Genomic DNA, 15,061 nt, shown 5'->3' with positions numbered 1-15,061 from the left:
CTGCTCAGCCTTTCCCTTACCGATCTCTCAAAGAGGACTGGTGTTTTTCCTCAATTTTCCCTTCCTAAAGTCCACAATCAATTCCTTGGGCTTACTGACATTGAGTGTCAGTTAATCCATCTCATCTTTGTATTCCTCCCCCCTCACTATCTGAAATTCTGCCAACAATAGTTGTGTCATGGACAAATTTATAGATGGTGTTTGAGCTGTGCCTAGCCACTCAGTCATGAATGTAGAGAGACTACCGCAGTGGGCTAAGCACACATCCTTGAGATGCACCAGTATTGACTGTCAATGAGGAGATGTTACTTCTGATCCGCACTGACTGCGTTCTCCTGATGAGGAAGTCAAGGATCCATTTGCAAAGGGAAAGGTACAGAGGTCCAGAGGGTGTTGCCAGGGTCAGAGATTTTAGTTTTTCCAGAATGATTAGCCAAATTGGAGTTATTTGTTCTTGAAATGTATAAAATTCTGAGAAAGATAACCACAAGGGGAACGGTATCTCGCAGATTTCATAGGGCACATGGCTTTCTTCCATGTGGGAGGAGAAGATAGCGGCGCGATGCAGCGCGCGCAGCCTCTCCTGTGAAATGATATCGTATTTGTTAAATAGGGGGCCGTACACAATTCTGATTTGATGGAGACAGTCGTGAGAAGCACGGAGGAACATCTGTTGAAACTTCTGAACTGCCCGGTTTGCTGCCGCTGCTACTGTGTGGATTGAGAATCTCCGGAGGGTAGGCCCGAAATCCTCAGCTTTGCCTGTTGCTGGCGGCCGGGGTTAGGGTGGAAGCGCTCAGCAGAGATGGTGTTCGGTGCTCGGTGTCGGAGGCTCAAAGTTTTCGGACGACTCAGAGTCGGATTGTGGTCGGGTGCTTCCAGGATGCTGCATTGGCAAGTTTGCGGAGCTGGAAGCATGGCAGGGAGAGTTTTCTTCCTTCTACCGTCTGCGTGAGATCATGGGACTTTCAGGAGACTTTGAACTTTTTTTTTTACTGTGCCCATGGCCTGTTCTTCATCAAGTTACGGTATTGCTTGCACTGTTGTAACTATATATTATGATTATGTGGTTTTTGTCAGTTTTTCAGTCTTGGTCTGTCTTGTGTTTCTGTGATATCACACCAGAGGAACATTGCATCATTTCTTAATGCGTGCATTACTAATTGACAATAAAAGAGGATTGCGTGTGTTCATAATCTAATCTAATAATGATTCAATTTTCAGACAGTCCCTTCAGATGTGTAGCATTCCCCTCAGTGATGCACTTGGAGGTCATCCTTAACGTTTGTAAAATTGAACACAAGTTCGTAGAAACTCTAATGGATTTATTCGTCAGCAACTTGGCAATGTACCCGTAAGAATCCCTTCAAAAAGTAAACAATTTACTCCCTGTTTTTGGCATGATATTCCGGATAACATAATGGAGATCAGAATGAAAATCCCGGATGCGATAGGAAGAGAATAGTAGACAGGAGAAATTTCTTTGCGATTAGAATTACAAGGATTTAGAATTCTCTTTCCAGGTTTACTCGACAGGCCAAAAATTACATTAATATTCAAAATCAGTTTGTATTAAGGAATATTGCTGAAGAGATACAAGAATAGGGTAAGCAAATGCATTTTAAACTATTTCATTGAATTTGGGTGACTGTTGTACTGTATGGACCAAGCAATGCATTTCTGTATTAGGAGAGAAGTGCATTTATCCTGGAATTCAGAAAATATGCAATAAACAGGAAATTTGGGAAAAGGCAGCTATGACAATAGATTTACTAGATACTGTGGAGGAAATGCATGTTGTATTCAAAATAAAAGGATGAAAAATGCCAACTGTATAGCAATTTCTCATGCATACTTAGTGCAAATAATAAAAATGATTACCAGGTACAAATGTATGGACTAATTATACAGGTGTCCCCCGCTTTTCGAACATTCGCTTTACGAAACCTCACTGTTACGAAAGAACTACATTACTACCCTGTTTTCGCGAACAGAAGGTGATTCTACTGTTACGAAAAAAGGCAGTGCGCGAAAAAAAAAAGCAGCGCCTGCCCCGAGCACTCACTCTCCCCCGGATTTGGAACTGCATTCTCGCCGGCATTGCTTAAACACGTGCCTGTGAGCAGCCGTTTGCAAGATGAGTTCTATGGGATCGGAAAAGCCTGAAAGAGCTCGTAAGGGTGTTACACTTAGTGTAAAACTAGATATAATTAAGCATTTTGATCGTGGTGAACGAAGTAAGGACAACGTGAGTTTGGCTTGTGGAAGCTGACGAAGATGATGTTGAAGAGGTTTTGACATCCCATGACCAAGAACTGACAGATGAAGAGCTAATGCAATTGGAAGAGGAAAGGATAACAATCGAAACTGAATGAGTAATGATAAAGTACGACCTTAATTTTGAAAGGGTATGTCGGTTTAGGGGATATTTGGAGGATGGTTTGAGTGCTTACAAAGAACTGTATGATAGAAAAATGCGCGAGGCTCAGCAATCAAGCAAGCCTTCCACATCAGCCACAGCAGACGACGAAACTCAACCTTCGACATCGAGGCGGGCAGTCATAGGAGAAGATTAGCTGCCTGCTCTAATGGAAACAGACGATGACAAGATGACACCTCAGTGTCCCACCACCCCAACACCCAGGCCGCAGACAGATACCGATTCGCGGAGAATGCAGCGGTAGCCAGGAGGCACCCAGCACATCTTTTTAAAAAAAGCCAAAATAAACAAGCTAATTAATTAGGTGTCGCCCGACAATTATGTGCCGGGCGACATCTAATTAATTAGCTTGTTTATTTCGGCTTTTTTCTTAAAGATGTGCTAGGTGCCTCCCAGCTACCGCTGCGTTCTCCGCGAATTGGTATCTGTTCGCTGCCCGGAGGGTGGGGGCACTGCACCACCTAAACTCTGACGACTCAGTCTAACACACCACCATCAGTGTGCTCCATGCTTTCCCAATTCCGGTAAGTGATACTACACTGTACATACGTTATTTCTACTGTACATCAGCTGTGTATTTTTATGTGTTATTTGGTATGATTTGGCAGCTTCATAGCTTAAAGGTTACTGGAGAGCGCTTGCGTGAGATTTTCGCTACGGAGAACAGTTCAGGCAATGATTGTGGAAAAGTATTTCTACTTTGTATAAGCTGTGTATTTATCATATCATTCCTGGTTTTACTATATGTTACTGTTATTTTAGGTTTTATCTGTTATTTGGCATGATTTGGTAGGTAATTTTTGGGTCTGCGAACACTCACAAAATTTTCCCATATAAATAAATGGTAATTGCTTCTTCGCTTTATGACATTCCGGCTTTTGAACCATTTCATAGGAAAGCTCTACCTTCGGGTGGTAGGGGAAACCTGTATTCAACAAATAAAAGACTGAGCCATTTATGCAACAGCAAAATCAGAGGGATATGGGAAGCACTTAGAAAGCAAGCGGGAAGAAAATACAGAACAAAAGTGGTATCATGTCCTCCTGGTGTCCATCTTCCTTCCCCCTCTTCCATGATCCACTCTCCTCTATCAAATTCCTCCTCCTTCAGCCCTTTACCTTTCCCACCCATCTGGCTTCACCTTTCACCTTCAAGCTTGTCCTCATTTCCCCTCCCCCCACCTCTTATGCTGCATCTTCCCCCTTCCTTTCCAGTCCTGATGAAAGTATCCGCCTAAAATGTTGATTGCTTATTCACTTTCGTAGATGCTGCCTGATGTGTTGAGCTCCTCCAGCATTTTGTGGGTGTTGCTTTGGTATCATCCCATGTTTCACTTAACCTGTCTCATTATTACAAAATAGAGACCTCCTCAGCCTTTCACATTACACTTTTGGAATTTCAAGCCCCACTTTGCCTCCACCCTTTCCTTATCTTCACAGCAGCCTTCAATTATGTTATCTACAGATATGCAATTGGTTTCTGCACACAATTGATAATGTTCCATCATCCTTCAGTACTCTGCAGCCATTTGCTAATTTTATGCCTAATCTTAGGAAAAATACAATTTATCCAATTCCAAATTGTGACTGCTTTCCTTGTGTCAGACTTGAAACCTTCATTCATCTTGTCACTTCCAAATATAAATATTTTGGTGTTTGCTGTGATTCATCTTGTTGTGCATCTTTCATAAATTATAAATTGCATAGACATGTTGGAGAGATAATTTCTCACAATAATATTGGGAGAATATAATTATTTGTATTTTATTGTTGGAGACATTTCAGAGCTGTGGTAGGGATAAACTTCTGGCAGTATCTCCAATCAACTTCTGTGGAGAGATGGACACAGATTTAGGAAAGAATGACACATTCAGGGCATTAAATTACAATCACTCAGAGATTCTAATGCTTCCACTAACAGAATACCAGCATTTGACTTTTTGAAAATCTCTTTGCTGTCAGAGTTGTTTCAACACTCAAATCTCTGCAATGGTGTTCACTGATCACTAGATAAACAATGTTTTGTAAGGCAAGTATAATGATGTAACCGCTTTATACAAGCATCTCTCAAGTGGTAGTTATAGCCAGAGGAGGTAGTAGGGATAATCTTCCATTACCTATAAAATGTGTCTAGTAGCGTGCTTCTCAAGTAGCCCCTGATAACCAAGTCAGGCTCCTGGTCTTCATGTGGGGCTTAGTTACTGAGCCCAGCAGAACTGTTTCTACTGACAGGAGAAGATGCAAAAGCAGGTTACTGGAGCCTTAAAACCAGTTGTTTTGAACAAATGAGGCTCATCAGCTATGGCTGGCAGCTCACCTAGAAGGGAAACTCAAACCTCTGTTGCTTTACAGCTATACACACTCACGGGGAAGGCTTCAGGAGTAAACCCGGAGGAAGTATCTGGAGCTGGAGTCCCTAAGACAGTCCTATATAGAATTCAACACCAACTGGCAACTCCTGCGATACCAACGGTTCCAAACTGTATTAGTTTCTGCCATTCCTTTGGATTTATCAGCTCCATGGAGAGGGTGAGCCTGCTGCTTGGGCAACAGATTGCTCTACGTACCAGACTGTCCTAGCTTGCGTACTGGTATGCATCTCATGTAGACAGCTGGGATGCAACATCTCATGGTCAACTCCAGCCAACAGAGCATCTCAGTCTCAAGTGACCAGTATGACAAAAATTGTGCAGAAGTTCACTGCTGTGTTTGCAGATATGCTCATTTGTGAACAGACCCTTTCACAGGCAAGAACTGCCACATCAAATCCTAAATCATGTTGGTATTATGATCATGTGCAGGCAAGAGTCTACACTGCTGAATTCAAAACAAAACTCTGATACATTGGCCACTTAACTTGTGAGAAGCAAGCACTTCAATCTCACCGATGTTTTCAGAGGATGACTCTTCCAAGTTTGTTAATGTCCATTTGGTAAAATATTTGGAGACCTCAAGATAGACCATTGCTGCAATCTGAAGTAATTACACATTTTCAAAGGCGGCCCAGTGAAACCACATCCATTGCTGTAAATCTTGAACAACATAATCTCCATATTTAAGAAAAGGTGGAGGCTCAAGGAATGAACTTCAAAACAAAAAAACAAAATCCTTGGCTTTGCAACAAGGCAGAGAAAATGGGAAGCAGAAAAAGAACTGGAGAAAATTTTGCCTATACTCTGGCTCCTTTCATTGCCTGAAGACATCTAATATGAAACTAGATTACTTTCAGATCAAATTGTAATCGTGTCCTACATCACTGTGATTTTGCATGGCAAGATGACACATGGCTAGATTATGTCTTAGTAATTCAATACCATGAAATATTTTGAACACAGGAAAGTAGGAGCCTTGAAGTCTGCCCCACTATTCAGTATATTTACGGCTGATCTACTCCTCCTCCATGTCAGAATTCCATAGTGTACTATCTTCAGAATTCTTCCTTACCTCCACATTAAACACTAATGATCTAGTCTCCACAATACTTTGGGTCAAAGAATTGCAGAGACTCAACTCTCTACTAGAAGAAAATTTTTACATGCCTCTTTTTTAAAATGCTGGCCCCTTATCTTGAAGGCATGCCCCTTCATGTGACATCTTCCAACAGGTGAAAATATTTCAACGCAAACACGAGGAAATCTGCAGATGCTGGAACTTCAAGCAATACACACAAAATGCTGGTGGAACGCAGCAGGCCAGGCAGCATCTATGGAAGAGGTACAGTCAACGTATTTCAACATCTTCTTTGTGCTTCAAATAAGATCATATCTCATTCTTCAACACTGCTAATTTTATAAACCAAACCTGTTTATCCTCTTGAAGGGACAATCCTGAATGAAGGGAATTAGCCTGATAAATCACCTTTGGACGGCTACCAATGCTTTCATAGGAGACCAAAACTGAGTGCAGTACTCCAGATATGGGCTCACCAACTCCCTGTATAATTGTAACAAAACTTCTCAATTTATAAACTCCAGCGAATTTGCAATAAAGGCTAATATGTCATTCAGAAACACAAAATGTGTGTTGCTTGAATTTCCAGCATCTGCAGTATTCCTCATGTTTATGTTGGAGGAATTTAAGAAATTTGGCTGCATCAATGGAGGAAAATAAACCACAACGTTTCAGGATGAGACCATTTATCAGGAGTAGAAAGGAAGTGGGCAGAAGCTATAATAAGGTGGGAGGAGGGGATGGAGTAGAAGCAAGCAGATGATAGGTGCGAACAGATGAGGGGGAAGGTGCATGGTTAGGGGAGGCATCCTCTGGTTCCACTCCTCCTTCCCTTTCTTCCATGGCCCACTGTCCTCCCATGTTAGATTCCTCCTTTTTCAGCCCTTTACCACTTCCACCTATTCCTTCCCTGCATCTTATTTTGTCACCCCTCCTCCACCACCCCACACACACTTTCCCCCTCACCTGCCCTCTCTGCTCTGGAACATACACTTGGAAAAATCCTAGAGCATGCTCTAGTGTACAAGTTTGCCAGGGTATAATTTTTTTTTTCAAAAAAGCTAAGCCAATCCAAACCTAACCCAAACCCATAGTTTTATTGATAATTTGACACATAGGACCAATTAAATTTGGTCAACAGCCAGGCTCATATCAGAACTAATGGTGACCTGATTTCCCCCAATTCGCGCCTATTCATTTAAAGAAGCTTATCCAATATTCTGCATGCCGTTTTTCCTTTCATTATTAAAATAACCACTGGTAAATTGGTTTATTACTGTCACAAGTATTGAAGTACATACGTAGTGAATAGCTTGTCTTGCATACAGATGAATTCATTATGGAGTGTGTTGACATGACATAGTACAAGGTAAAATAACAGCATGCAAAATGAAATTCAAAGTAAATTTATTAGTGAAATACATACATGTCACCATAAACAACCCTGAGATTTGTTTTCCTGGGGGCAATAAAGCCAAAAAATACAACAGAATCAATGGAAGACAAGCAACTAATGTACAAAAGACCAACTATGCAAACATAACAAATGATAATAAACAAATAAGGAAATAAATAAGGACCTTCAAGGGTCCTTGAAAGTGAGTGCATAAGTTGTGGGAATATTTCAGTGTTGGGGCAAGTGAAGATGAGTGAATTATCTCCCCTGGTTCAAGAGCCTATTGGTTGAGGAGTAATAACTGTTCCTGAACTTGATGGTGTGGGTCCTCCAGGCAAAGTGTTACCGAGGAAGTACAGTGCAGGTTGACAATAAAGTGCAAAGTCATAAAATAGATTATGAGGTCAAAAGTCCATCCAAGTGAACGATTTAGTAGGCTTATAACAGTGGGATAAAAGCTGTCCTAGAGCTTTCAGGTTTTTGTATCTTCTGTCCAATGGGGTGGGGGGGGGGAAAGAGGAGAAGAACTGAGAATGTGCAGGGTGGGTTGAGTCTTTTACTTGTATTGGCTACTTTACACGGGCAGCAAGAAGAGTACATCAAGTCAATGGAAGGGAGATTGGTTTCCATGATGTGCTGAGCTGTATCCACAACTCTGCACTTTCTTGCAGTCAGTCATGTTTTAGTCATTTCCTTTTCAATATTTAAATTTCTAAACATTCTAACTGAATGTTTTATAGTCAAGTTCGTTTTAAATGAGAAAATAAGTTGTGAAGAGATCAAAGACCAACATGAAGGATAGGAAATAAAGTTGAAGTACAATTAATTGGGAAAGCAAATGGAATTATAGCCTTTATTGTAAAGAGAATGCTACATGAAGTAACCAAAAGACCATACAATGTTCCGTGTACCCTTATGGATAAAAAGGGATATTCATATGCAGGAGGGCGTTCAAATAAATTTCACTATATTAGATTCTTGAAATGAAGGGCCAAGCAGAAAAGTCTTTTCGTCATTGGTAGTTCAAAGAGTAACAGGTAACCTTATGGAAAAGCACCTGATTATTCAGTATAGAGCTTATGGGGGAATTGCAAGCTACAAGAGCGAACAAGCTCGTTCAGCAAAATCTGGGCCATCAGACCAGCATTTTTCCCATCCTCCCCTTTAGTCACACGAGATTCCAACGTTAGTAGTGAAAATTCCCGGTATTTTATCATCAGTTAATCGCTGTAACAAACGGAAGTCACTATAAAGACTAGAGTGACAATACTCCAAAGAAACCAATTGATTATGAAGTTACTTCAAGGAAAACCGTTACATAATTGGAAGGAGTTTTTTCAGACACCTTTATCTGTGACCTCCAAATAATAAATGTTTCCTTCGGCCAATTTAAAGTTTGGGTGAGAGCAAGCCCAAGTACGGTAATCGAAAAGACAAAACAAAACTGCACGTGTTGAAAATTTGAATTAAAAAATACTGAAAACATTCAAGTCACGCAAAAAAGCTACGGGGGAACAGGGTTAATGTTTTCAATCAACGACCGTTTTTATTGGAAATGTGCCCCGGTCCACAAAAGAACCGAGAGACAAGATAGGTCTAAGTTCTCCTGCGGCGGCCCCTACCTTGTTTCGGCAGAAGTCGGATCTCCCGTGTCCCGTCCTGAGCTGGGACTCGGTCCGCCAACTCGCTTTATTTTTAAAATCAGTTCGAGCCCAACGATCAAATTTCCCTCCTTCAAACACAACTTCCTGTCCGAGCCCGACGGGCCAATCAGATGCGGGCCGGTGTACACTCGGGGAGTTCGGGCGTTGCTGGAGGGCTCGGCTCGGGTCGGGCCGGGCCGGCTCCGCTCGGCTCGGCTCGGCTCGGCTCGCTGACCGTCGGTTCGGTCTTTGGTGGTGAGCTGCGCAAAGCCATTGAACAGACGCGAGCCCCAGTGGAGCGGCAGGTAGAGGCATAATTTCCTCTCTTCCTCGTTCTGATTTCCTGCTGATGACTTACCACGGCTTCCCTGTTCTTTCTCACGTAGAAACAGTTTAGCCGACTGCACTGCAGTTTTTACCTCGCATTTCATAATTTACCGAAAATAGAAGAGAAAGATTAGGGGTAAGAGAGTAACAATCACAGAACTCTACAGTACAGGAATAGGCACCTCAGCCAAATATTGCCGAACTATTAATCTGCCTATTCCCCTCGGACTGCCCCCGGATCAAAGCCCTCCCATTCGTATACGGTTCCAAGCTTCTCTGAAATGTTGAAATTGAACCCGCGCCCACCTCTTAACTCGAGGCAGCTCGTTCAGCCCTCTCACTACCCTCTACTTGAAGTTCCCTCTCGCGTTCCCCTTAAACTTTTCAACTTTTGTTATGAAACTCAAGAAATTAATCGAAAGCAAAACACGGGAGCCCAGGATAACGTGTACTTGAGTGAGGCTCACTAAAGTGATGACGTAAGACATGCTATTCACGTACCTTTAAGGTACGTATAACCTGTAATAAATTATATACACAACAAAGAATGTTTTATCAAATTATGTATTTACAATATTACTCAAATATTACTGAAATATTAAATACAAAACACTCCTCCCTGCTTAGCTCCCTGATAGTATGGTTGAGTGGGCTCAACAATGGGGCGTGCAGTTCAATCCTTCCAAATGTGAAACCATGCGTGTCACCAAGAAGAGAAAACCAGGTAAAACATCATATAAGATCCTAGGTGTCACCCTTGAAGAAACCGAACATATTCAAGTAAATTGGTATCAAAATCCAGAATGATCTACGCTGGAATAGTCAGACGCATCATGCAACAGGAGTCCTAAATTTTTTTGATTCATAATTTTCATCATTGTTCAGCTTCAGTTAAGGAGAAGTTGTACCTCACCATCGTTAGGCCACATTTGGAATATGCAGTTGCTGCATGGGACCCATACACAAACAAAAACACTACTTCCATCGAGCGAGCCCAAAGACAGGCAGCTGGATTTGTCACAAATACCTATGAGAGAGAAGCAAGTGTTACTCAACTTTTACATTACAGTGGAACTCTCTCCAAGATGGACGTGGAGCACACCGCCTGACCTGTTTTTACAAAATGTTAGATGGTCAACTCGACATAGACTACCCATCCCGCATCAAACCCAAACCTATTAGGAGCAGACGAGGGCACTCAACTCAATTTGAAATACTAACTACCAAGTCAGATGTGTACAGCAATTCATTTTTCTCCTGCACAATTAAAGCATGGAATAATCTTAATCCTAACACAGTCACACAACCAAACCCAATTAAATTTAAGGCAGCTCTTCTTCTTCAAAAATCTCCTTAAGCCCACCCTCCGCCACCTCCAGTTTAAATTCCATGCGGAATATTCTGGAGAATCAAGAACCAAGAACCAAGCTAGAAACTCCAACTCTATACAGAATGCATCTCAACTTATCTACTGTACAATACAACTACTGCTATACATCACAGCAGTTCTGAATCCAAACAGCCAATTTGCTGCAGACCTCTTGCATCCTGATCTTCTGAATTAGCCCTCTATGAGGGACTTTGTCAGATGCCTTACGAAAATCCATGTAGACATCTATTGCTCTACATCCATCAATCTCTCTCATTACCTTGTCAAAAAACTCAGGAATGACCTACCACACACAAACTCATGATGGCTCTCCTTAATTATGCCGTGGATTTCCAAATGCTCAAATATCCTATCCTTAAGGACTTTCTCCAGCAAGTTCCCTACAACTGACGTGAGACTCACTGGTCTATAGTTCTCAGGATTTTACCTTGCTCTCTTCTTAAGTAGAAGTACAACTTCAGCCATTTGCCAGTCCTCTGGGACCTTGCCTGTGCCCAGAGAGGACATGAAGATAGTGTTCAAGGTCCCAGCAAACTCATCTTGTGCCTCCCTCAATAACCTAGGGTAAATCCCATCAGGCCCTGGGGATTTATCCACCTTTGGAGACCCAACACCTCCTCCTCCTTGAGCTCTAAACACCCTTACATATGTATACACTCAGCACCATTCTCCTGGTCCTCCATACCTTTTTCCTTGGTAAATACTGAAGTGAAGTACTCATTAAGTACTTTATGCATATTCTCCACATCCAAGCAGATGTTCCCCTCTTTATCCTTGAATGGTCCTACCATAGTTATCTTCCTGCTCTTGATGTATGTACAGAATGCCTTGGGCTTCACTTTAATCCTACTTACCATGGACTTTTCATGGCCTCTCCCAGCTTTCCTAATTCCATGCTTTAGTTCTTTTCTGGCTTCTTTATAATCTTCATATGCTCCATTTCCATTTCCAACCTTATTCCACATTTCCATTGTGCATTTCCCTGAGTGCATCTTTCCAATGCACGCTGTCAGGTTTCAGCCTGATAGCATCATAATACGCCCTACATGAATTCAGTACTTTCCTATACTGTCAGCTCCTATCCCTGTCTCCAAAGTAAAGGTCAAAGTGCTGTGGTCGCTGTCTCCAAAATGCTCACCTACCAAGAGATGTGTCACCTAACCTAGTTCATTGCCTCGCCCCAGTGTGGCGTCTCCTCTAGTCAGCCTGGTACATACTGTGTCAGGAATCCTTCCTGGACATACCTAACAAATTCTACCCTATCTCAACCTTTTGCACTGAGAAGCTGACAGTCATGATTAGAGAAAATGAAGTCACCCATGACAACAACCTGGTTATTTTTGCACTTTTCCAAGATCTGCTCCCCCCTCCCCCTACCACCATATGCTCCTCCATGTCTCTGTTGCTATAGCAAGGCCTATAGAATACTCCCCATAGAGTGGTGATTAATAAACTCTTCTTGGGCTTCCAGATATAGAAACATAGAAAATAGGTGCAGGCGTAGGCCATTCGGCCCTTCGAGCCTGCACCGCCATTCAGTATGATCATGGCTGATCATCCAACTCTGAACCCTGTACCTGCCTTCTCTCCATATCCCCTGATCCCTTTAGCCACAAGGGCCATATCTAACTCCCTCTTAAATATAGCCAATGAAGGGGTACAGGTATTGATTTTAACTGACACTTTGATGCCAAACTCTGTCATCTTCATCAGGGATGATGCCTAGGCATGTCTAGTCCAGTGGTATATAGTCCCTCATGATTGGTTAGTCCTCATCCAATCAGGTGTTCCAGTGTCCTACTTTGCTTACAATTTCATTCCAGTTCTCACATAGAGCGAGACCTTCATCTTGTTAAAATTCTTTTCCTCCAGTTTTATTTCAATGGCTTCCTTCACCAGGTGATCCCAAAACCAATTTGCACTGCACAGTAGTTTTGTGCCGCTGAAGTCAATCCTGTGGCCATTGCGAATGTAATGTTCTGCTACTACCGATTTCCCCAGGTAACCCAAACAGGTACACCTTCTGTGCTCCTTGATAGGATCATCATGTTCATCAATCTTGCTCTTGATACTTTTTGCATTTAAATATTCAATTCAATACATCCAACTGACTGCAATAATTCCCTGTCCACTGCCTATCCTTCCTCACACTCTATACACACTGCATCTACCTTTATATCAACTGCCCCATCCTCTGACCTTTCAGTCTGGTTTCCATCCACCTGCCAAACTAGTTTAAACCTTTCCCAACTGCTTTAGAACTCTACCTGCAAGTTATTGGTTCCCCTCAAGTTCAGATGTAATCTGTCCCTTTTGTACAGGTCGTACCTCCCCCAGAAGAGATCCCAATGATCCACAAACCTAACACCCTGCCCCTGCACCGATTCTTCAGACACACATTCAACTGCCATATCACCCTATTCTTATGGTGTATAGCATAGGCAGCAATCCAGAGATTACTACCCTTGAAGTCCTGCTTTTTAGCTTCCTACCTAGCCCCTTATATCCTCTCTTCACAACCTCATTCCTTTTCCTACTTGTCATTGATGCCAATATGTACCATGATTTCTGGCTGCTCACCCGCCCCCTTAAAAATGCTATGGACCCGATTGAGACATCTCTGACCATGGCACTTGGGAAGCAACATACCGTCCAGGAGACTTTTTCACATGTTTGTTCCCCTATCCATTGAATCCCATATCACTAACTCTCTCCTCTTCTCCCCCCTTGTATTCAGATCCACAGAGCCAGACTCGTTGTTGAGGTTCCCTCTGATACGTCTTCCACCCAACAGAATCCAAAGCTATGTACTTGGTATTGAGGAAAGTGGCCACAGGGCTATTTTGCACTTTCTGTCTGTTCCCTTTCCCTCTCTTGACAGTCACCCAGCTATCTGCCTCCAGCAATTTTGGTGTTACAACCTCCCCGAGCTCCTGTCTAACACCTCCTCATTCCCCCAAATGAGCTGTAGGTCATCCAGCTCTAGTTCCAGTTTCCTTGTATCATACACCAGGGTGCGCTCTTCAGCTACTTGATGAGATAACCGTAGCCTTTGGCCAGGGGCAGATGTTATCAGGAGGTGCCCAACCTTCATAGACTGTTTCAACCCTTAACCAATACACTCTCCAGTTGGCAGGACAACAGTGGTGGCCAAGTCATGTCCATTTGTCCCTGACTTCCAGCTCAACTCCTCTCGCCTGCTCTATATCCAGCAAGAGGCTCTTCCTGCTTTCCCCACAACCGCTTCCGCACCCCCCCCCACCCCAGCCACCGCATCCTGCGAGTTGCTTGGTTCTTGCTCTTTTCATCAAGGCCCAGAGCAGACAGCAACCTCCATGCTGACCTTGCCAGGAATCCTCTACAGCCGGTCTCCACTGGGACTAGCCGCGTCTGCTATCCTTTGTCCCTGCATTCCTATATATATAAATGACTTAGACGAGGGAATTAAATGCAGCATCTCCAAGTTTGCGGATGACACGAAGCTGGGCGGCAGTGTTAGCTGTGAGGTGGATGCTAAGAGGATGCAGGGTGACTTGGATAGGTTAGGTGAGTGGGCAAATTCATGGCAGATGCAATTTAATGTGGATAAATGTGAGGTTATCCACTTTGGTGGCAAAAACAGGAAAACAGATTATTATCTGAATGGTGGCCGATTAGGAAAATGGGAGGTGCAACGAGACCTGGGTGTCATTATACACCAGTCATTGAAAGTGGGCATGCAGGTACAGCAGGCGGTAAAAAAGGCGAACGGTATGCTGGCATTTATAGCGAGAGGATTCGAGTACAGGAGCAGGGAGGTACTACTGCAGTTGTACAAGACCTTGGTGAGACCACACCTGGAGTATTGTGTGCAGTTTTGGTCCCCTAATCTGAGGAAAGACATTCTTGTCATAGAGGGAGTACAAAAAGGTTCACCAGATTGATTCCTGGGATGGCAGGACTTTCATATGATGAAAGATTGGATCGACTAGGCTTATACTCGCTGGAATTTAGAAGATTGACTGGGGGATCTTATTGAAACATATAAAATTCTAAAGAGATTGGACAGGCTAGATGCAGGAAGATTGTTCCCAATGTTGGGGAAGTCCAGAACGAGGGGCCACAGTTTCAGGATAAAGGGGAAGCCTTTTAGGACCGAGATGAGGAAAAACTTCTTCACACAGAGTGGTGAATCTGTGGAATTCTCTGCCACAGGAAGCAGTTGAGGCCAGTTCATTAGCTATATTTAAGAGGGAGTTAGATATGGCCCTTGTGGCTAAAGGGATCGGGGGTATGGAGGGAAGGCTGGTACAGGGTTTTGAGTTGGATGATCAGCCATGATCATACTGAATGGCGGTGCAGGCTCGAATGGGTGAATGGCCTACTCCTGCACATATTTTCTATGTTTCTATGTTTCTATGTGAGCCACCTCATATC

General features: G+C 43.0%; 1 protein-coding gene across 2 annotated transcripts in view; it reads right to left on the bottom strand.

The window, feature by feature from the left end:
* melk (maternal embryonic leucine zipper kinase) overlaps positions 1-9,043 on the bottom strand; it is a 95,597-nt gene extending 86,554 nt beyond the window's left edge. The window contains exon 1 of one of the 2 annotated variants that reach the window (XM_063069221.1): positions 8,908-9,043. The gene's annotated coding sequence lies outside the window, so the exon portion shown is untranslated. The remainder of the gene's footprint in view (positions 1-8,907) is intronic. The other variant, XM_063069220.1, reaches the window with a different exon arrangement.
* Between the last annotated feature and the right edge of the window lie 6,018 nt (positions 9,044-15,061).

The sequence above is a fragment of the Mobula hypostoma genome, chromosome 16 (genome assembly GCF_963921235.1).
Source record: "Mobula hypostoma chromosome 16, sMobHyp1.1, whole genome shotgun sequence".
NCBI classification, from domain to species: Eukaryota; Metazoa; Chordata; class Chondrichthyes; order Myliobatiformes; family Myliobatidae; genus Mobula; species Mobula hypostoma.
Note: the sequence above shows the minus strand (reverse complement) of the source record. Positions and strands in the feature narration are given on the sequence as shown.